Genomic DNA, 23316 nt, shown 5'->3' with positions numbered 1-23316 from the left:
GTAGCCCCAGATCATGTTGACTTTGTTGATTACCCCATCATACAAGCTTGCAGGTCACTTAAACCCTCAGATCCTTTTCAGAAGAACAGCCACCTAAGCACAACTCTGTTCCCCCATCTTTCACTTGTGAAATTGATTTTCTGTGTTCACATGTAAGGATTTTCCCATTTATTTCCCATTGAATCTCATCAAATTAAATTCAGACCAGTGCTCTAGCCTATCCAACTCTTTTTGGATTTTGACTGCATTATCATGTTAATTTTCCCTTCCAGCTTGGTGTCATCTTGAACATAATGCCTTTAGCCAAGTCATTGGCAGTCAGGTGGCACAGTGGATAGAGTGCTGGGCCTGGAGTCAGAAAGACCTGAGTTCTAATCCAGTTTCAGATATTTGCTAACTTCGTGACCTCCATCTGCCTCAGTTTCCTCAATTGAAAACTGAGGATGACAGTACCTACCTCACATGATTGTTTTTTTTTATTTTATTTTATTTTTAGGCAATGGGGGTTAAGTGACTTGCCCACGGTCACACAGCTAATAAGTGTCAAATGTCTGAGGCCGGATTTGAAATCAGGTACTCCTGAATCCAGAGCTGGTGCTCTATCCACTGCGCCACCTAGCTGCCCCTACATGATTGTTAAGAAGATCAAATGAGAAAATATCTGTAAAGTGCTTGGCACAGTGCCTGGAACATCATAGGTGCTTAAAAAAAAAAAACTTATTCCATTTCTTTTCCCTTAATTGATAAAAATGTCAAATAGCCCAGAGCCAAGAACAGATCCCTTAAATACTTTACAGAAGATTGCTTGCTAGATTAGTGTTGATGCAGTGAAATCTTGGCTGGAACCAGTTCTGCATCCCCCTTAGTATAATTTCCTCTAATCCAGCAGTCTCCACACTTTTTTGATCACCTGCCTCTTTCAGTAGATAGATATAAAGTGGGCTGGGAGTCATGAAAGGGTCTAATATTTTAATAACTTTTTGAAAATTATTTTTCTTTATTTCTTATATATACTGTATATGATGCTATGGTATTATAAATTAAAAACAAAAAATAAAGGAGTTATTAAATATTGAGACCCCTTTGTGACTTCATAACTTTGGGCCCACCCTGTACAGATACATAGATAGATATGGATGGAGACACAGATATATATAAATAAATGTATACATACATAGACATATAGATAGACATATATGCATATGCAGATGGATAGGTAGATACATGCATGCATGCATAGATAGATAGATAGATAGATAGATAGATAGATAGATAGATAGATAGATAGATAGATAGATAGATGGATAATACATATATACACACAGATAGACACATAAAGATATAGACAAAGATAAACAGGTAGGTAGGTAGGTAAGTAGGTAGATAAAATAATTTTAGCATACTCTCCTAATATGTACATATTTATTTATTTTAATAAATGATATGCATGTACTCACAGGCAGCAAGGTATAGTGTATAGAAGGCTAGCCTCCCAGCTGGGAAGACTCAGGTTCAGGTCTTGCCTCTGATACCTACTGGTCATGTGAACCTTTATAAGTCACTTAACACATTGAGTGCCCTTGGCAAGTCTCTTAAGACCATAAGTTTCAGAAAAGGAGAAATATGGGGATCCAAGATGATGCTGAGCTTATAAACACCTGGGTGAGGTAAGGATAGCAGTCCACTACAGAAGTGAAGAAGTTTGAAAGAAGTGTGGGTTCAGAGTGGCTAGGGAGAGATGAATGAAATGAATGAAATTTTTAATGAGTGAAAAATTTAAAATACACACAGTTCCAGAGGATCAGTGATGAAGCATGGTACCCACTCCTGACAGAGAGGTAATAGATTCAGGGTGCAGATTGAGACATACCTTTTTTGGACATAGCCAGTGTGGGAAATATGTTTTGTTTGATTATACATATTTGTTATAAGGTTTTTCCCCTCTAATGGAGGAAGTGAGAAGGGAAATAGATTTTTGTTTGTTTTTGTTTTTGTGAGGCAATGAGGGTTAAGTGACTTGCCCAGGGTCACACAGCTAGTAAGTGTCTGAGGCTGGATTTGAACTCAGGTCCTCCTGAATCCAGGGTCGGTGCTTTATTCACTGCACCACCTAGCTGCCCCAGGAAATAGATTTTTAATTGAAAATCAATTTTTAAAAGAAAGGCAATATAATAAGATCTCTGATGAAAATCACAATCCATCCAAGCCTGCTTATCCTGTGTGACTCACTATGTCCCACCCAAAAGGAAAAGGGAATTCAAGTTCTTACTCAGCAATTACTGCCCCCAAGCACAAAGCCCGCACCATAAGGGGATCTGGCAGCAAAGGGTAGGGGTAAAATTTCCCAATGTCACAATATGGCATAACAGTGTGTTGTGGCCCAGCACAAAAATGGGGGAGATTGAGAACTTACACAGCAGACAGAAGGGATAGAGTAGAAGACTTTGCCTTCTCCGGGAATCCCGCGAGAGCAGCCCCTGCCAGCCGAGGTTGAGGTTGCTTCCGCCGCCATGTCAGCCCATCTGCAGTGGATGGTTCTCCGGGACTGCTCCAGCTTCCTCATCAAGCGCAACAAGCAGACATACAGCACCGAGCCCAACAACCTCAAGACCTGAAACTCCTTCCTCTACAACTGGAAGACGATGGGCACTGAGCCAGCTGCCGGATGACAAAGTCATCGTAGTGGTGCTGAAGGGACCGGCAAGTCAGAGGAAGACTGCCACTTCCTGTGTGAGGACCACCATCAACAAAAATGCCCGGGGCCACGCTCAACAGCATCCGGCACATTATACGCAAGAACAAATACCGGAAAGATATCCGCATGGCCGCTCTGCCCCAGGCCAGTACCATCCTGCCGAGCCAGGAGCCAGTCGTGGTGAAGAAGAAACGAACCGCTACCCAAGAGCACTTAAGGCTGCCCAGACCTGCCTTTGGCTAATAAAGTCAAACTGCCCAACCTGAAGACAAAAAAATAAAAAGAAGAAGAAGAAGACTGTTAGAAGATAAAGGTGAAAAGTGTCATCTCTACCTTTTATCTTTTTCACAAAAATAGCATGAGATTTTATGAAAAGCTTTGCTAAAATCTAGGAAAACTATATCCACTGCGTTCCTTTCATTCAGCAGTTGAGTAATCCTGTCATAAAAGAAAATGAGGTTAGTCTGGCATGCCCTGTTCTTGATAAAGCCATACAGGCCCTTTGTGACCACTACTTCGCTTTTCAAATAGTCACCAATTATCTTTTTAATGATCTGTGGTGTAATACTCCTGGGAATCAAAGTCAAGTTCATTGGTCTATTGTTTGCTGACCCTGTCTTCTTCCCATTTTTAAAAATTCATGGCATTTGCTCCTCTCCAATGTTGTGGTCCTCACATTTTTTCATTATCTTTCACATATCAATAATAGCACCCCAGTGATTACACTTGCAAGTTCTTTCAGAATCTAAAGGTTGTATTTCATCTGGGTCAGGTGACTTGAATTCATCCTTGGGAGTAAATTCTGTGTAGGAAGATACCAGACAGGTGGATCAGAGAAGTCAAAAAGGCATTAGCCTTGGAGTTAGAAGAGACTTGGATTTAAGTCCCACCAGGTCCTATATTTGGGCAAGTCATCCAACAAGTCTTCTGGGTATGTGACCTTGGATAAGTCACTTAGTAAATATCTTAGATAAGTGTCCTTGGGCAAGACTCCAAGGTGTTGGTTTCCTCATCTATAAAAGAGGAATATCAGGACCTACTTTGTGAGACTCAAATTACATAATGTATGCCAAATGATTTCACTGTTTTCATTACTCTGCCTTTCCAGCCAAGCCAACTTACTTTCAGTACATGAAACTCCATCTCCCACCTCCACACCTTTGCACAAGCTGACCTATGTGCCTTAGAATGCTCCTGTAGGATATAGATTTAGATCTAGAAGGGACCCTTCAGTCATCTTTCAGTCATGTGAGATTCTCTGTGACCCCATTTGGAGTTTCCTTGGCCAAGATACTAGAGTGGTTTGCCCCTTTCTTCTCCAGCTCATTTGACAGATGAGGAAACTGAGGCAAACAGGGTAAAGTGACTTGCCCAGGGTCACATAGCTAGTAAGTATCTTAGACCAGATTTGAACTCAGGAAGATGAGTCCTCCTGACTCCAGCCCCAGCACTCTATCTACCTCACCACCTAGCTGCCCCTAGAAGTCATCTGGATCAACTGGTCTAAGGCTCAGAGAAAGGAAGCAATTTAACGCAAGGATACTCAAATGGTAAGTGATAGATCTGCCATATGAATCCAGGTCCCTCCAAATCCAGTCATCTCCATCTCTTAGAATACCCCTGATTCCTTTAAGACTTAGTTCAAAGGCCTCTTAAAAGAGGCCTTTCCTGATTCCCTACCCCAGTTGTAGGTGCTTTCCCCACCTCCGGCCAAAAAGAGTATATTTATTTCCAACTTAATTTGCATCAATGTATCTGTGTACATTTGTCCCCCACCACCAAGAAGAATGTAAACTCTTTGAGTGCAAAGATTTTTCCCTTTTCCTCTTACAATCCCCAGGCACCTAGTACTATGAACAGGGTTTTGGGGGGTTTTTTAAGTTTCTTTTTCTTTCTTTCTTTTTTGTTGTTGTTTTTGGTGGGACAATGAGGGTTAAGTGACTTACCCAGGGTCACACAGCTAGTGTCAGGTGTCTGAGGCCAGATTTGAACTCAGGTCCTCCTGAATCCAGGGACGGTGCTCTATTCCACTGAGCCACCTAGCTGCCCCTGTGAAAAGGTTTTTAATAAATACTCAAGGGGGGCAGCTAGGTGGTGCAGTGGATAAAGCACCATCCCTGGATTCAGGAGCACCTGAGTTCAAATCCTGCCTGAGACACTTGACACTTACTAGCTGTGTGACCCTGGGCAAGTCACTTAACCCCCATTGCCCTGCCTAAATAAATAAATACATAAATAAATAACTACATAAATAAATAAAAATACTCAATGAATTTAATTCTATTCATTGCCAATTGGTATATACAGAGGGCAGAGTTCAAATTCAGAGAGTACATGTAGCACAACTCTACTTAATGTCCCATATGTTTGTCTTAGGTATGGCATAGATTTTCTACAAGGGGGGCAGTTAGGTGGTGTAGTGGGTAAAGCATCAGCCCTGGATTCAGGAGGACCTGAGTTCAAATACAACCTCAGACACTTGACACTTACTAGCTGTGTGACCCTGGGCAAGTCACTTAACCCTCATTGCCCTGCAAAAAAAGGGGGGGGATCATAGTGGCAGGGGGAGAAGGACAGAGACCAAGGAGAAGAGCAGCCAGCACACCAGAAAATACGGTACAGATCTCCCCTGGCTGCTGAGCCAGAGGGAGTGACTCAGCCACTGGATTAGAGGGAAATGCCAAGGGATGTGTAATGCCGCCCCCACCCCACCCCACCCCGGGGCTGAGTCTTCAGTTCTTCGGCTTGTCCAAAAGATGAGAATCATCAAAGGAATAGCAAGGATGGTCAACAGCTGGAGGTTGAGTCACCCATCCTACTCTAGCAACACCTGGGCTTCTCCAGGTGACTGTGTTCTCCGAGCATTCTTCCCTGGGGAGTTTAAGCACAGCTTCAAAATTCAGCTAATCTAAGGATCCTTCTGTGATTCGCCTCCCCCACCCCAATTCAAAACCCAGAATTACTTCTTTTTTTTAAAACATGTATTTTATTTTATTGTGGGGCAATGAGGGTTAAGTGACTTACCCGGGGTCACACAGCTAGTAAGTGTCAAGTGTCTGAGGCTGGATTTGAACTCAGGTCCTCCTGAATCCAGGGCCAGCACTTTATCCACTGCACCACCTAGCTGGTCCCCAGAATTACTTCTAGTCAGCACCTTCCACGGTGCCTGCCACACAGTAGACACTTAATAAATTCACTTTGAATGAATGAATGAATTTTATATACCCAGTTTGCCCTTCTTGAATGTTGTTCTGTTTTCTCCTTTTGTACTTCCTGACCATTTCCAAACCCTTCTTCCTGCTCTCTGATTGTTCTTCCTCATCGTCCTCCCAACAGAACCTGGACACTGCCCCCGGGTACCATGGGCTCTGATAGATAAGTTTTTGCCTTCTCCATGACAGTTTCTAGCCATTTCCAAACCCCCTCTTCTTAGCTGCCCTTTATATGTTGTGTTTCCTCATTGGAATGATAGCTTCCTGGGGCAGCTAGGTGGTGCAGTGGATAAAGCACAGGCCCTGGATTCAGGAGGACCTGAGTTCAAATCCAGCCTCAGACACTTACTAGCAGTGTGACCCTGGGCAAGTCACTTAACCCTCATTGACCCACAAAACAAAAACAGAATGTAAGCTTCCTTCAAACAAGGATTCTTATGCTTGCTTATATGACAGAAACTATTCAAGTACCCATTGATAGATAATGCCACCAATCATAACCATTAACAGATGCAGAAATTTTTGGGGGGGAGAAATATATTATCTACTCAGAGAATAAATTCACTATATACAAAAATCAATCAGCCATAACCAACAGATTCAACAATATTATATAGGTTTTGGTTACATAGTAAGGATGTGCACAATGGAATTTTATAGGAGGCAGGAGAAGGTAATTATTTACACATCAAAGAACAGATAGCAGAAAGGGAGAATCTGTATCAAGTAAAACAGTAAACTATTCAGTAAACACCAGGGTTATAGCTGGAATTTGCAGACTAATAATTAACACTGGGCTGTATGCAATACAATGATCCAAGACAATTCCAAAACACTCATGATGGAAAATGCTCTCCACATCCAAAAAAAGAACTATGGAGTCTGAATGCAGATTGAAGCCGATTTTCACTTTGTTGTTGTTGGGTTTGTTATTGTTGTTTTTTTCTTTCTTGTGGTTTTTCCCTTCTCTGATTCTTCTTTCACAATGTGACTAATTTGGAAATATGATTAACATGATTGTACATATATAACCTATATCAGTTTGCTTGCTGTCTTATGCAGAGGGGAAGAGGAGAAAGAAAATTTTGAAACTCAAAATCTTACAAAAATGAATGTTGAAAACTACCTTTATACTATTGATCAGAGAAATGCAAATTAATACTCTGAGGTAGGGCTGGGCTGGGGTCAGTCCTAGGTATTTAATGTGGTTGAGGAGAAGTTGCTGCACATGATGATGTCCATGACCTTCTATTTTGGATATAAGAATGTGGAAGTGCTGTTTTCTGGATTAGTGGTCAATACACCTGGGGAAATGGCCGGGCCATTTTTGTTAGCCATGTTCTATGAAGGTCTCAAGGCAGCCCAGGAGAGGTTGCTGCGTTAAGTCCCAGGTCATCATTCATTACAACTCCATGCCAGTCCCAGGACCAAATGGAACCATCCTTATGGAAACACACAAAACTGTTGAGCAACAGATATTGAGTTTCCCTCACCTTCTGCAGACAGTGCTGCATGTCATCCAAGTGATCATCAGCTCCTTCTTTATGCTTATCTTTATGACCTACAATGAGTACCTCTGCATCGAAGTAGCGGCAGGAAGTGGAACAGGCTACTTCCTCTTCAGCTGGAAGAAGGCAGTGGTAGTAGACATAAGAGTACTGCCATTAATGCCAAACTATAGAATATGGCCTTAGTCACCACAATGGGAAGTAACTAAAGACTGGGAGATGATTTTCAAGTCCTCCCTTTGTCCCTTCATGACCCCCTGCCTCCCAACACTTGTGCATCAAGGAGGTTTGCCTACTAACCTCCAAGCTGGATGGTGCCCTCCCCAAACTGTTGATTTCTGCTATTAGGCTGAGATCCTCAGTTCTCCTAATCAAAGTAGCTTTTTGTTGTAATGATTTCTTGATCATATACTTCCCTTTTTAATTTCATGGGGTTTTGTTTGGGTTTTGGGGTTTTTTACAGAGCAATGCGAATTAAGTGCCTTGCCCAGGATCACACAGCTAGTAAGTGTAAAGTGTCTGAGGTCAGATTTGAACTCAGGTCCTCCTGAATCCAGGGCCAGTGCTCTATCCACTGTGCCACCTAGCTGCCCCCAAAAAAGACCTATTCATACAAAAATATTTATAGCATTTCTTTTTGTGGTGGCTAAGAATCGGAAACTAAAGGAATGACCATCAACTGGGGAATGGCTAAATAAGCTGTGATATAAGATGTGATGGAATATTATTGTGCTATAAGAAATGACAAACAGGATGACTTCAGAAAGGCCTGGAAAGACTTGTATGAACTGATGTACAGTGAAGTGAGCAGAACCAAGAGAATATTGTGAACAGTGGCAGTAATATTGTTTGATGAAGAACCATGAATGACTTAACTATTCTCAACAATACAATGATCCAAGACAATCCCAAAGGACTAATGATGAAACATACTATCCACCTCCAAAGAAAGAATTTATATTGATTGAACACAGACCGAAGTATGTTATTTTTCACCTTTTTTTCTTCTATTTGGCTTTTTTTTTTTTTAGTGAGGCAATTGGGGTTAAGTGACTTGCCCAGGGTCACACAGCTAGTATGTGTTAAGTGTCTGAGGCCAGATTTGAACTCAGGTATTCCTGAATCCAGGGCCGGTGCTTTATCCACTGCGCCACCTAGCCGCCCCACCTTTTTTTCTTTCATTAAAGTTTTCTTATGCAAAATGACTAATATGATAATGTTTTACATAATTGCACATGTATAACCTATATCTGATTGCTTGTTACCTCAGGAAGAGGGGAGGAGAGGAAGGGAATTTGGAACTCAATAGGTGGCACAGTGGATAAAGCACTGACCCTGGATTCAGGAGTACCTGAGTTCAAATCCTGCCTCAGACACTTGACACTTACTAGCTGTGTGACCTTGGGGAAGTCACTTAGCCCTCATTGCCCCGCAAAAAAATTAAATAAATAAATAAAAAGGAAATTTTAAAATTCTCTTTACATGTCATTAGAAAAAATAAAATAATATTTTTTTTTTTGGTGAGGCAATTGGGGTTAAGTGACTTGCCTAGGGTCACACAGCTAGTAAATGTTAAGTGTCTGAGGTCAGAATTGAACTCAGGTCCTCCTGACTCCAGGGCCGGTGCTCTATCCACTGTGCCACCTAGCTGCCCCAAAATAAAATACTATTAAGGAAAAAAACACGTTGGGCTATTGTTTGATGTCTCAGCTTGATTCTGCAGGTGATCTGCTCATCTTAAGTAAATGACAGTAAGAAAGTTAAGCCAAAAATTCTCTTATCACAGTTGTATTCGTATCCTCTGCATGTTATGCAAAACCTAATACATGGTAAGACTTTAATATATTGTACATATTATTAATTACTAATCTTATAGTATACATACATAATTCACTGTACATATCTAAACTATACCCCTTCAGGTGAGGACCTTTCCTTCATCCTTTTCTCCTCTCTGCACTCTATTCCTTGGCAATCTCAATCTATATTTCCAGCCTAGACCACTCTTCTGAATGCTAGACTTTCAATTCCAAATGTCTATAAGGCATCTCCCTCTGGATGTCCCACTGGCATCTCCAACTGACTGTAATGTGTTTCCTTCTCCTCTTTGCTTATTCAACTCCTACACATGCTAGAAAGTTTAACACAAAAGTCACATCCTCTATGAAGCCCTTTGTATCTCTCCTGTTAGTAATGAACCCTTTCTCCTTATAGATAGCAACTTTACAACACACATATATGTATATTAAAATGTATATTATCCAATCTAATAGCCAGGAGTTGAGATCTCAGAGATGACCTAATTTGTATTTCTCCTATTATTAGTTTTCAAGAGAGTTTTTCATATGGTTGTTGGGAATGGGCAAATCTTTTGGAAATTGTTCACATCAAGACCTACATGAACTGATGCAGAATGAAATGTACTATATGCAAAATAATAGCAATATTATAAGATGATCTGCTGTGAATGACTTGGTTATTTTCAGCAGTGCAATGATTGAAGATAACTCTGAAGGACTTATGAAAATTGCAACCATCTACAGAGAAAGAACTGATGATATCTGAAAACAGATTGAAGCATAATTTTTTTTTATAGTTCCTTAATATGAAGTTTTGTTTTTGCTTGTTTTCTTTCACAACCTGGCTAATGTGGAGATGTCTTGCATGACTACTCATGTATAGCTTTTATTGAATTGCTTGAGTTCTTGGGGGGAATGGGGAGAAAGAGAAGCTGGTACACAAAATTTTTTTAAATTGATGTCAAAATGTGTTTTTACATGTAATTTGGAAAAATTAAATTCTGAATATCTGAAAACTATTCATATCCTTTGAGCACTTATCTTTTAGGGAAGGATATTTGTTCTTAGGTACAACCTCCTCACCTCATAAAAAAGAAAAATGAATCTGGAAGGGAAGAATCAGCTTAGCCAAGGTTACCGAGCTGGTGTCAGAGCTAAAATCTGAATCAAGGTCTTCTGCTAAAAATCTGATGTTTCCATTGTCTGCACCATGCTGACTCCAAATTGGAGCTCAGAGAGATTAAATGATAGTGCCATAGCCACTCATCTCGGCCTCAGATTCCAATTCTGTCACATAAGGGGAAGGGGCATTAAGCTTCCTTCCATCTCTGGATGGTATGGTTTATAACATTTTTTCTATGAATAGATGCGTGACAAGCCTCAGCCTATTGTCTCTTTAAATGTCATCTTGAAATATGGCTTGTCTTTCCATCAGGAACTGCCTGTACTCTCATGCATTGTTATTTGTTCTTTTATGTGTCTATGTCTTGTTTTTCCAACCAGAGTCTTCAATAATAGGGACTGTCTCTGACATAGGAGGCAGGGTAAGTGCCTCACACACATGCTCAGTGAGGAGTTGGGGATGAGTAGTATGTAATGAGCACATTGTTTCATGTAAAGGCTGATGATGATGAAGGGATGTTTACAAACAAGAGTAGAGACTTCTTTTTTGTTGTTGTTTTTTGTTTTGTTTTGCTTTTGGCAGGGCAATACGGGTTAAGTGACTTGCCCAGGATCACACAGCTAGTAAGTGTCAAATGTCTGAGGCTGGATTTGAACTCAGGTCCTCCTGAATCCAGGGCTGGTACTTTATCCACTGCGCCACCTAGCTGCCCCTACGAGTGGGGACTTCTATTACAATTCATAAAGGAACTGGAAAAACCATCCAATCCATTCCCCTCTTTTTACAGATGAGGAAACTGAGGCAAAGAGAAATCAAGTGACTTACCCAAGATCTCATTGGTAGTAAACAAGGATTTATTTTCATTGACCCCTCTCCTTTCATTGACAGTAAATTAAAGAGTCTAGCATGAGCCTGGCATGTCCAAATTATTGAAAATTCCAAGTTAATGGAGCTTTCTTGTGTTGTTTTTGTTTTTCACAGGAGTTCTCGGTACCAGCTGGATACCTTTTTCACTCCTCTCACTAAGAAGATGAAGCCACTTCTTCAGTCACAGATAAGCCATGTATAAGGTCTACTAGACCTCTCTCTGTTGAGAGATAGACAAGATCCAGTCTTGAAAACTGCTGTAGCTCATTCTCCCAGCCAGAGTTTCTTCTGGGCATCCAAAAATTGACTTATTTCTCTGGTAGGAGCATTTGGCTCCACCATGAGCAAAAGAGGCTACCAAAGGTTGTTGTTGTTGTTGTTTTAGCATTAGGTCAATGTGGCTTTTATTTCATTTATCCCAAATAAATTTGCATGAAGGAGTAACAAAGGCAAAGCAACAGGTTCATGTCATTTTTACATTATAGGAAAAATGTTCAAATGGATCTATGATTTCATCGAGTTAGAAACTCCCCTAATAGGAGGCAGCTAGGTGGCCCAGTGGATAGAGCACCGGCCCTGGAGTCAGGAGGACCTGAGTTCAAATCCGGCCTCAGACCCTTGACACTTACTAGCTGTGTGATCCTGGGCAAGTCACTTAACCCCCATTGCCCCGCAAAAAAAAAAAAAAGAAAAAGAAACTCCCCCAATGATTCGGATTACAACCTACAAATGCCAGCCTATCCTATGTCCATGTCTTCCCATGAGGTCCTCATAGTGAATCCACCAAGAATGTTGGTGGTCTTTTTTTTTTTTTAAAGTGAGGCAATTGGGTTAAGTAACTTGCCCAGGGTCACATAGCTAGTAAGTGTTAAGTGTCTTAGGCAGGATTTGAACTCAGGTACTCCTGACTCCAGGGCCAGTGCTCTATCCACTGCGCCACCTAGCTGCCCTGGTGGTCTTTTTTGATTTTTCCTGCTTTATGAAGATATCACTGGAAGACCCTGGCTATCCATCTGCCATCCCTTATATTCACCAAGCCATGTTCTCTTTATATAATATAGCTCTCGGGGCAGCTAGGTGGCATAGTGGATAGAGCACCGGCCCTGGATTCAGGAGGACCTGAGTTCAAATCCGGCCTCAGACCCTTGACACTTACTAGCTGTGTGACCCTGGGCAAGTCACTTAACCCCAATTGCCTCACCAAAAAAAAAATATATATATATATAGCTCTCTGATTACATAATTTATTCCTGTTCTTCAGTTTGTTGTTGTTGTTGTTGTTCAATCATTCAGTCACATTTGACTCTTCATGACTCCATGGACTATAGCTCATTAGGCCCCTTCTATCCACTATCTCTGAAAGTTTGTCCAAGTTCATGCTTATTGCTTTCATGACACTATCTTTCTTTCTCATCTTTGCTGTCCCCCTTTCTTTTTGCCTTCAGTCTTTCCCGTTAGGGTTTTTTCCAATGAGTTCTGTCTTCTCATTATGTCTACCAAAGTTTTAATGCATTAATTAATGCCTCCAGCATGCATGAGGATGACAAATCCCAGTGGAGAAATTCCCTCCACAGACACCAATTGCAATTTTACATATATATATATATACATATACATATATGTGTGTGTGTGTGTGTGTATTTGGTGAGGTAATTGGGGTCAAGTGACTTGCCCAGGGTCACACAGTTAGTAAGTGTCAAGTGTCTGAGGCTGGATTTGAACTCAGGTCCTCCCGAATCCAGGGCCGGTACTCTATCCACTGCACTACGTAGCTGCCCCAATTTATATATTTTATAATCTTAGAGGTCTAGAGAAATTAACGGCCAAAAGTCACACCACCAGCAAGTGTCAGAAGCAGAATTTTGACCCCATACTTCCTGTCAAGATAAATCCCTCTCTGGTGGGCCTCAACTATCTCAGAGACCTTTATGTTCTATAACTGAAAGCAAAGAGAGAAAGATGACCAGGAAAGTCAGAGAAGTAGAATTAATGCATTTAGGGGATTGAGTGGAAAAAAAAAAAACCTAGGGATTTTTATTCAAGAGCAGATAAAACTTAGGGAGAACAGGATGGGTATCAAGCTCATTCTACTTTCATGTAGTTCTAATTGTTGGATGTTTTCCTTCCATTGAGCTGAAATGTGCTCCTCTGAAGGCTCCACTCACTATTCCTAGTTCTCCCACCCTCTGTGACGGAGTAGAACCAATGTAGTCTCCCTTCCAAGTGACAGCTCTCCCAATATTTGAAGACAGCATTATATCCCATCTATCTCCTCTCCAGGCTAAACACCCAAAATTCCCTCAACCAATCTTCCTATGACAATCAATCAATGAGCATTTATTAAGTGCCTACTGTGTGCTAGGCACAGAGGTGATTGGTGCTACCTCTCATCCCCACACCCATCTGGTCACTGTCCTTCTAGACGTGCTTCACCTTGTCTATTCACAATCACACCGAATCTCAAAATTGGCCATGCAGCCAGATCCATGCCTAAAGATGGCCCCCCTCTACAATATTTCTGACAAGTGGCCATCGAGTCTCTGAAGACCTCCAAGGACTGGGCAACCACTCCCTCCTGAGGCAGCCATTTCTACTTTTAGACAACACCTAAGTATTGGACAGTGGGGCCTTCTACCAAGCCAAAAGCTGCTCCTCAGTACCTTCGGTCCTTTGCTCCTAACTCTGCCTTCTGGGGACAAAAATAGTGAGTCCAATCAATTCCTTCTGTCCCATGATGCCCCGTGAGATACCCATCATATGCCCAACTCTTCTCTCCTCCAAGCCAAAATTTCACATTCTTCAGCCAGTATTTTTATGGCCTGATCTCCAGTGCCCTGGCATTGTAGTTGCCCTCCTCTACTGGATGCCCTCCAGCTTATCTCTTCCTCCACCAGGGACTTATTGCTCACATGCAGTGATGAGGTCAGTCTATCACCCAAGGACTCAGCTCCCTCTGTGGCCAGGACGCTGTACTTGGCCCTGTGTGTGTTGCAAAAGAAAAAGAAGAAACTGTCCTTGCCCTGGGAAGGTTTCCTGCTTGACAGAACATGCACACTAGGTAAGAAGGCCAAATTTAGGCATTGACTGAAGAATGTTGACAAAGTACTATGAAGGTGTGCCAATGAGCATCATATGAGCAGTGAACATCGATGATAAGAAGGTTCCAAGTGAAGGAACGTCCATGTAGCATATCACAGCTTTGCCATTTGTTGTCTGGGTGACCTTGCACAAATCATTTTACCCTTTTCCTTCTCCAGGCCTCGGTTTTCTGCTTTTTGTTTTTTGTTTGGTTTTGTTTGATTTGGATTTTGGTGAGGCAATTGGGGTTAAATGGCTTGCCCAGGGTCACACAGCTAGTAAGTGTTAAGTGTCTGATCTGGATTTGAACTCAGGTCCTCCTGACTCCAGGGCCGGTGCTCTATCCACTGTGCCACCTAGCTGCCCCAGGCCTTGGTTTTCTAATCTGTAAAATAAGAGAGATGGACCAGAAAACATCTGATGTCCCTTACAGCTGCATAGTATGATTTTAGGGATCATCCTTGTGTGACCTTTGGCAAATCACTTGACTTCTCCAAGCCTCAGTTTCCTCACTTGTAAAAACGAGGGGGTTGGCTTAAATCGCCTCTCAGGTCCTTTCTGGCTCCAATTCAATGAACCTATGTATATTAGAGGTTGGTTGTCTCCTTGCTCTGTTCTGCCTTCTAGCTTGCTCCCCAGGAGGACAGTCTGCCTAAGCAGAAAGAATGTTTGACTCATATAATATATAGAATCTAATGTTCCCTAGTTATTCTTTTTATTTTTTTGGTGAGGCAACTGGGGTTAAGTGACTTGCCCAGGGTCACACAGCTAGCAAGTGTCAAGTGTCTGAGGCCAGATTTGAGCTCAGCTCCTCCTGAATCCAGGGCCAGTGCTCTATCCACTATACCATCTAGTTGCCCCCCCCAGTCATTTTTTTATAGGACAATCTTTAATAGTGACTTTATCAAAAGCAAACACTTGAAAGTATTCTGTATTTAATTCAGATCAATGTGTTCCAATACATTATCAGAAATACTTAAATCTCTCACACCAACCAATTTGAAGTATATTAGTATATCTCTCAAGAACTCTTCTGAATTTACATAAAACAATTTGAAGGGAACTTGTGCCTTGAGTCCAGTACTTTAACCTAATTAAATTTCATTTTTTTCAATTATTAAGCATTTATTTTTTCTTCCTAACATCCTGCACCCCGCCCCCCCAAGAAAAATAAAAATTTGTAATATAGTCAAGTAAAAAAGAGAGAGAGAGAATGTTTGACTCGGAATCCAAAAACTGGGTTCCAATCCTTCCTTAGTGTTTAGCAACTTCATGGCCTTGAGCAGGTCCCCCCCCTCCCCCCCCCCCCCAGTCTCAGGCTCTCCCGTCTGTCAAATGAGATTAGGGTTGAAAAGAATCTTCAAGATCATCTCGTTCAAACTCCTCCCCCTCCCCCACTTTACAAAGGAGGAATCTGAGGCCCAGGGAAGCAATCTAGTGACACAGGTTATAGGTAACAAAGCTGGGCTTCCCTCAGACCCTGATACAGGGTCATGATCATCAAATAAAATCAGGAAGATAAGCTACTTTGTAACCTGAGCCATAGAAGGATAAATTGTTATTGTTATTCCTGTTATTCCCTGAAGCAAAGTTTCAAAGATACAGAGCAAGAAACTAAATTTCACAAGCCCTCACCCCCACCCCATCCCCAGGTGCAGAGCTTTTAGCTCAGCCCCGCCCCAACCCCTTCCCTTCTCCCTCCTCCCTCTTCCCTCCTCCTTCTTCTCTCCTCATGCCAATGTGGGCACAACCTGGCCTTCCACCCACTCACAAATCAGCGTCAAAGTAGACCTAAATCCAGAAACTTTATTATGATAGCAGGACTTAGCACAGTGGAGAGAAAATCAAGTCAACAACAAGCATTTATTTAAGTGCCTACTATGTACCAGGCACTGTGCTAAGAACTGGGGACACACAAAAAAACAAACAAAAAATAGCCCTGTCCTCGAGGAACACACAGTCTAACGTAAGATACAACAGGCAGGAGCAGCTAGATGGCGCAGTGGATAGAGCACTGGCCCTGGAGTCAGGAGTACCTGAGTTCAAATCTGGCCTCAGACACTTAATACTCAACTAGCTGTGTGACCCTGGGCAAGTCACTTAACCCCAATTGCCTCACAAAAAAAAAAAGATACAACAGGCAAATAAATTTGTACAAATGGTATATAGACAGGATGAATTGGAAATAACCAACAAAGGAATGGCATTAAGATTAAGAAGGGCTAGGGTAGCTAGGTGGAACAGGAGATAGAGTGCTGGGCCGGGAGTCAGGAAAACCCATCTTCCTGAGTTCAAATCTGGCCTCAGACACTTATTAGCTGTGTGACCCTGGGCACTTAACCCTATTTCCCTCAGTTTCCTCATACGTCAAATGAGCTCCAGTATCTTTTCCAAGAAAACACCAAATGGGGTCACAAAAAGTGAACAACTCAAGATCAGGGAAAGCTTCTTGAAGAAGGTAGGACTTTAATGGAGACTTGAAGGAAGCTAAGAGGTGGAAATGAGAAGGGAAGCATGAGGAAAGTCAGTAAAAGAAATGCCCATCCAAGAGATAGAAAGTCCTGTTTGGGGGGGCAGCTAGGTGGTGCAGTGGATAAAGCACCGGCCCTGGATTCAGGAGGACCTGAGTTCAAATTCGGCCTCAGACACTTAACACTTACTAGCTGTGTGAACCTGGGCAAGTCACTTAACCCCAACTGCCTCACCAAAAAAAAGGGGGGGGGGATTGAGAGTGGAAAAAGTTTAAGAAGCCTTGCTCTAGACCAGTGGTATCAAGGGTTGCATATTGACTAGATCTTTAAATGTAAGGTTATCTATGTTTATTGGATTTTTCTTTAGTTTGTTCAATATTTCCCAATTACATATTAATTTGGTTCACCTGTAGGTCATATGTCTGTCCCTACCATTCTAAACAATTCTCTAAGAATATAAATTGCAGAGAAGGTGCTGTGTTGCATTGATAAGAGTTTTCTCAGCCAAGAGTGCCCCACAGCAATGAAAAGGGTCAGTCTATATGTACCCAGAATGCATTCAGGAACACCTACTTTCAGAAAATTCTCAATTTCTTCTTCTTCTTCCTCCTCCTCCTCCTCCTCCTCCTCCTCTTCCTCCTCTTCTTCCTCTTCCTTCTTCTCTCTCTCTGTGCACCTCTGTGTCCTTGTCTCTATCTATGTCTGTCTCTGCCTCTCTGTCTCTTTCTCAGTCTCTCTGTTTCTCTCTGTGTGTCTTGGTCTCTGTCTGTATGTGTCTGTCTCTGTCTCTGTTTCTCTCTGTCTCTCAGTCTATGTCTGCCTCTCCTCTCTGTCTCTGCCTTTCTATCTGTGTGTGTGTGTCTGTTTCACCGTCTCTCAGTCTGTCTCTCTGTCTTTCTCCCTCCCTCCCTCTCTCTCTCATTCTACTCTCCTTTGTTCTCTAAATGTTTTAGGGGTTGGGAGTTTCAGGAAGAAATGGGGTGTGTTATGCTGGACTGGGGAGGGAATAATAGAAAGGGAGCAAATTCCCTTTTAAGCCTTGAATAATGCATTAGAAATAGCATTAGAAATGCTATTAGTTGTGCAATTTAACGCAAAAAAAAAAAAGGAGTTTTGCCAGAAGCTTTAATAAAATGATATTTTTTAAGAAAAAGTTGCTGGTTACAAATTAATAAGGAGGAAAAAATGAATACATTAGCGGTACCAGGGAAGGCTGGGTAGTTGCTGTCCACAGAGAAGCCATCTCCTGTAGCTGGAAGCAGTGACTGCCTGATGTGCCACTCTCTAAGCTCTCTGGGGTGGCAGGAGCCCAGATAAATGATTACCATGCTATTGGGAAACTTCAACCAAAGCCCAGGATGCAAGCATTGAGTTTGAACAACCCAAGGCACTGGAAATACAAAGTGTAAAGGTAAAAATAATAACAGTAATAATAACCATTTAAGGCCCATCACTCAGCAACTTTGTAGAGTTGAGACTGAGCCAACCTAAGCATGACAGAAAGTTGCTATTGGAAGAGAGGTTGGAATGTCATTTGGAAACAGTTGACTCAAATGTCGTTCTCTTCTAGGCTTGAGTTTTCTACCAAAGTGCCCATCAGCCTAAGGAGTTGATCAAGTAGGGTTCCCTGATAAACTAAATGAGCTTGGGGGGGGGGGGGGCTGAAACCTTGTTTGGAATTTTGATCATCACTCATTGATTGGAGATAGATTGATAAATTTAGATTGATAATAACTAAGACTGATGTATAAAGGAGTATCTCAAAGACAGTGAGGGACATCAAGATAAATCCATATGTGGAATGGTTAAAAGAAGTGGAAAGCAGAAGACAGTAAGGGGTATACCTGCTTTCTTCCGGTATTTGAAAGTTTGGCATGAGGAAAAGGGACTTGACTTTTTCTTCTTAGCTCTAGAGGGCAGAACCAAGAGTGAAGGGTGGACATCACAAAAAAAAACCCAAGCAAGCTCAGGCTCACATAAAGAAAAACTTCCTCACAATCGTAGCTGTCTGAAAGTGGACTAGACTCTTGTCCCAACCTGTCCCTGGTTTAGGGACTTAAAGGAGTTTTTCACAAATAGGTCAGTTATGCAGAAAGCAATAGGTCTCTATTATGATGTGTTTTAACTCACACAAGGGAAGACCCAAGATCTAAAATGAAACACTCAGGATCAGGGAAATGAGAGACTAGAGGAAAGAGAAGAAGGGTTCAGGTCAGTGGATATACCTGGGTCTCAGTTGCCAGAGAGAGAAACATCAGGATCTCTCCAGCAGAAGACTTGAATTCAAATCCACCCTGACATGGTTGCTTAGCTGTGTGGCCCTGGCCAAGTCATCTTACCTTCTTGGGCCTCGATTTCCTCTTCTGTGAAATGGGAGCAGAGTAGAGAAGATGATCTCTATATATCCATGATCTACCGAGTACTATGACAGTTGGGTACTTTTCTCCTCCAGCCCAGCCCAAGGTCATAACTTTCACAGAGTTGGGTGGGTTCTTGCTAAGATGTCTGTTGGGGCCCCAATTTCACAGGAAGGTACCCTCTAGGTACTGGCTGGTGGAGGGACTATACTGTACAAGCTTGGGGCATAGACCAAAGGACCCTGGATTAGATTCAAAGCAGATGCACTCTTCTGCAAATGAACCCTACAGTATGAGGAGAAATTAGATGAAATGTGAAAGGTGAGGGATCTTTAAGGAGAGATCTTTATGTTCATCTAGTATGGCCTCAATGCATCTTGTGATCTTACTGAGTAAGTACTTCCTCCACCCTATACTGGAGGCTGCCCTCTAGGTCTTTGACATCATGTGGGTAGGCAGGCAGCACCCAAGTTATTGATCAGTTATCCATCCCTCTTACCATGTGGCCAGCTTTTCTCTGATCATCCATCTCTTGGGTGACATCTTGTGTACTGCTTCTTGCATGCAGTTCATTGTTCATTATAAGCTGTAGCCTACATCTCTCCATTATCCTTTAGATGACCTGAAATGCTGATTCCTCAGAGATGGTGGCATTCCATGATTCAATGCCAGTTAGTAGCATCACCAGGAGAATATTGGTATCAAAGAGATGGTTTCGTTTCAGAGAGAAATACAGGAATGTAACACTGCACGGAATGTAGCCCTGAAGGGAATCTGTGTACTGTGGCTAATTCAGGGAGGGGCAACCAGAGCATCTGCAGATAAGTTGTGAGACAAATTCACCCTATAAACATCTCCTTAGGATCTTCAGAGATAAAGAATGTGTATATATTAAATATATACATAATGTATGTGTATATTTTCAGAAAAGTATACATACTCTGTCTCTCTTTCTGTCTCTGTCTCTGTCTTCCTCTGTGTCTGTCTCTCTGTCTTTGTCTCTGTCTCTGTCTCTTCTATCTCTCTGTCTCTCTCTCTGTGCCAGGATTCCTCTAGCAATAAGAAGCTAAATTATATCTCATTGGTTTAAAAACCAAGGGCTGAAGACCATGCCATATGGAAGCTGGAGATGGATCTGGAAATGTTAAGTTTGGAACATAATAACTCTCTTTAAGTATATGAAGGAATGTTAAGCACTGGGGGGAGCAGACTTGTACTGCTTGGCCCCAGAAGGCAGAACTAGAGGTACTGGGGGAGGGGGCAGAGATGGTTGGCTGATCTATTGATTGATTAACTGATTCAAGGTTGTGGGGATGCAGATTTTAGCTAGATGTAAGGAAAACCATCCCAACAATCAGTTTCCCAAAAGAGAAAGGGACTGGGGCAGCTAGGTAGTGCAGTGGATAGAGCACCAGCTCTGGATTCAGGAGGACCTGAGTCCAAATCTGGCCTCAGACACTTAACACTTACTAGCTGTGTGACCCTGGGCAAGTCAGTTAACCCCAATTGCCTCACAAAAAAGGAAAAGAAAAAAAAAAAAAAAAAGAAGGGACTCCTCCAAGAAGTAATGAGTTCCCCATCACTTTTGATCTTCCAGAAGAAGCTAGATGACCACTTATCAGGGAATGCTTTAAAAGGAGATTCCTAGATAAAGCACCAGCTCTGGATTCAGGAGGACCTGAGTTCAAATCTGGCCTTAGACACTTAACACTTACTAGCTATGTGACCCTGGGCAAGTCACTTAACCCCCATTGTCTCACCAAAAAAAAGAAAGAAAGAAAGAAAGAAAGAGATTCCTATATCATAGACTGTATCATAAATTCTTAATCTGGAGACCACGAACTTGTTTTTTTGTTTATTTGTTTTGTTCACTATTCGGGTAACAGATGATTTCCATTTGACTCCCTGTATTTTATTTTATGCATTTAAAAACATGATTCTGAGAAGGGGTCTGTCTATCGGCTTCTCAAAACTCCCAGAGGGGTCCAAGACAAAAAAGAGGGTTAAGAACTCCTGGGGGGGCAGCTAGGTGGGGCAGTGGATAGAACACTGGCCCTGGATTCAGGAGGACTTGTCCAGTCTCGGACACTTGACACTAGCTGTGTGACCCTAGGCAAGTCACTTAACCCTCATTGCCCCACCCTCACCCCCACCCCAAAAAAACACAAAAACAAAAACAAGAATTCCTGGACTGGGTGATCTTTGAGGTCCTATCCAATTCTGAGATCCTGTAATTCTGTAAAGGTCAAAAGGAAGCATTTGAATTAAATATAGAAGGTGACAGCTCCTTAACATCAGAAAGGCCATTTAGCAAGGTCGTGGAATCACCTTCTGTAGAATTCTTGGAAAATATGATCCCTGTCCATCTTGGATGGCCCAAAGGAAGGCTCTTGGAGGAGAGTAGTGGTGCCCAGTGGACAAAAGTCTCAAGGTCTCTCTAGCCCCTCTGCATCTGAGTATCTAGAGTCAGTTGTTTTCCAGCTTCTTTCACTGACTTTGTGACTGATAAAGATCAGTCATGGGTGTGGTTAGAAATTGTTCACATCAGGCTGGCTTGGAATCCAAGTCAAAGGAAAATTTTCCTTTGGGGAAAATGAGATTAACCTTCACTCCCAAGAAAGGAATAATTCGAAAATCTGCTTGAGTCCTGGATGCCCACTCCCCATCTCTGGGAGACTGGTGCTGACAAATGGGGACCACCCCAAAGGTGAGAGCCAGAAAAAAAAGGTATGTCCTCCTTTAACTCAGGGCTGATATGCAACATGCAACATGCTTCATATAAGTCCATAAATATTTAGGTGACTGGGCCCTGTGCGCCAGTGCTTTGAAAAATACCTGTGCGGCATGGAAGGGAGCCAACAGAAATTAAATGCCCTCCTTCCAGCACTTACAGTGAGGAGATTGCATTGCCAATCTTTCAGGATCCTTGTTGTTAATAAAACAGCACCCAAAAGGTGGAAAATTCCACCCCTCAGCCGATTTGGCTTGTGATGGATTTGTTCCATGCCCTACAGGGTACCTTAGGTTCTGCCATCAGATTTGGTTAGCATGAAAGAAGTATTGAGCTGCTGCTTGGGAATTGTTCGTTTAAAAAAAAAAATCTCCACAGTTTCCCAAAAATGGAAGGGACAGCTTCAGGGAGTAGTGAGTTCACCATCACCAGTGATCTTCCAGCTGATTGCGGAGAGTCTCAGTCTTGAGAGAGGGTCCCAGAAGCTAGACAGCAGCAAGATTGAGAGCCAAGAAGGGGATCAAATGCTCACAAAGTAAGAAATTGAAGATCAGTTTTAGGGAATGGTGCAGATGTATTGACACAAGTGGTCCAAAGGAGTACATGGGTGAAGTTGATTGGAACTGAGCTGGTATCTGAGGAATCGCCAAGGTGAGATCCAGAATGAAGGCAGTAGGATAACACCCAAAAGACTGGGGGGGGGGGGGCGGGGGAAGCGGTAACAATTGCTCAGTGACTTTGATCGTCAGCCAGGGTAGGTCCCCCGAAAACCCACCCTCCAATCTTGAGTTTAAATAGACCTTGCTGAGTTCTAACCAAGGAGTTACGATAGCTCACATTTAAATAGTGCTTTTTTTTTTTTTTTAGTGAGGCAATTGGGGTTAAGTGACTTGCCATGGGTCACACAGCTAGTAAGTGTTAAGTGTCTGAGGCCAGATTTGAACTCAGGTACTCCTGAATCCAGGGCCGGTGCTCTATCCACTGCGCCACCTAGCTGCCCCTAAATAGTGCTTTAAAGTCCACAGGGTGCTCCTCCTACAATCATCAAAGTAATACCTGTATTGTCATCGATAAAGACACCAAAGTTCAGATATGAAGAAACTCACCCAGGGTCACTTGGCTGGTAATCGAAGCAGAGTTGAGACTTCCAACCAGATGCCCTGAGTCCTTCTCCTACCTCACGTTGCCTCTCACTACCTGGGTCAGTGGATAGGTTTAAATACTTGGGCTCAGGCAGTTCAGGACTCCAGAGGGCTTAAAGTGTGATAAAATAATGGATTTGGAGGACAACAATCAATCAGCTAGAAGCAGTGTGTAAGGACCGCCTCTATTCCACGGGGGGGGGGGGGGGGGGGGGGGGCACAGCTAGATGGCGCAGTGGATAGAGCACCACCCCTGGAGTCAGGAGTACCTGAGTTCAAATCCGGCCTCAGACGCTTAACACACACTTACTAGCTGTGTGACCCTGGGCAAGT

General features: G+C 42.4%; 2 pseudogenes; both read left to right on the top strand.

Moving 5' to 3' along the window:
• Nucleotides 1-2510: 2510 nt before the first annotated feature.
• LOC122755285 lies at nucleotides 2511-2938 on the top strand (annotated as a pseudogene).
• A 4197-nt stretch (nucleotides 2939-7135) lies between these two features.
• On the top strand, nucleotides 7136-14122 carry LOC122755284 (annotated as a pseudogene).
• Nucleotides 14123-23316: the final 9194 nt, after the last annotated feature.

The sequence above is a fragment of the Dromiciops gliroides genome, chromosome 4 (genome assembly GCF_019393635.1).
Source record: "Dromiciops gliroides isolate mDroGli1 chromosome 4, mDroGli1.pri, whole genome shotgun sequence".
Taxonomy (NCBI): domain Eukaryota; kingdom Metazoa; phylum Chordata; class Mammalia; order Microbiotheria; family Microbiotheriidae; genus Dromiciops; species Dromiciops gliroides.
The sequence above is the reverse complement of the archived record's forward strand: the minus strand, read 5'-3'. Positions and strand labels throughout refer to the sequence as shown.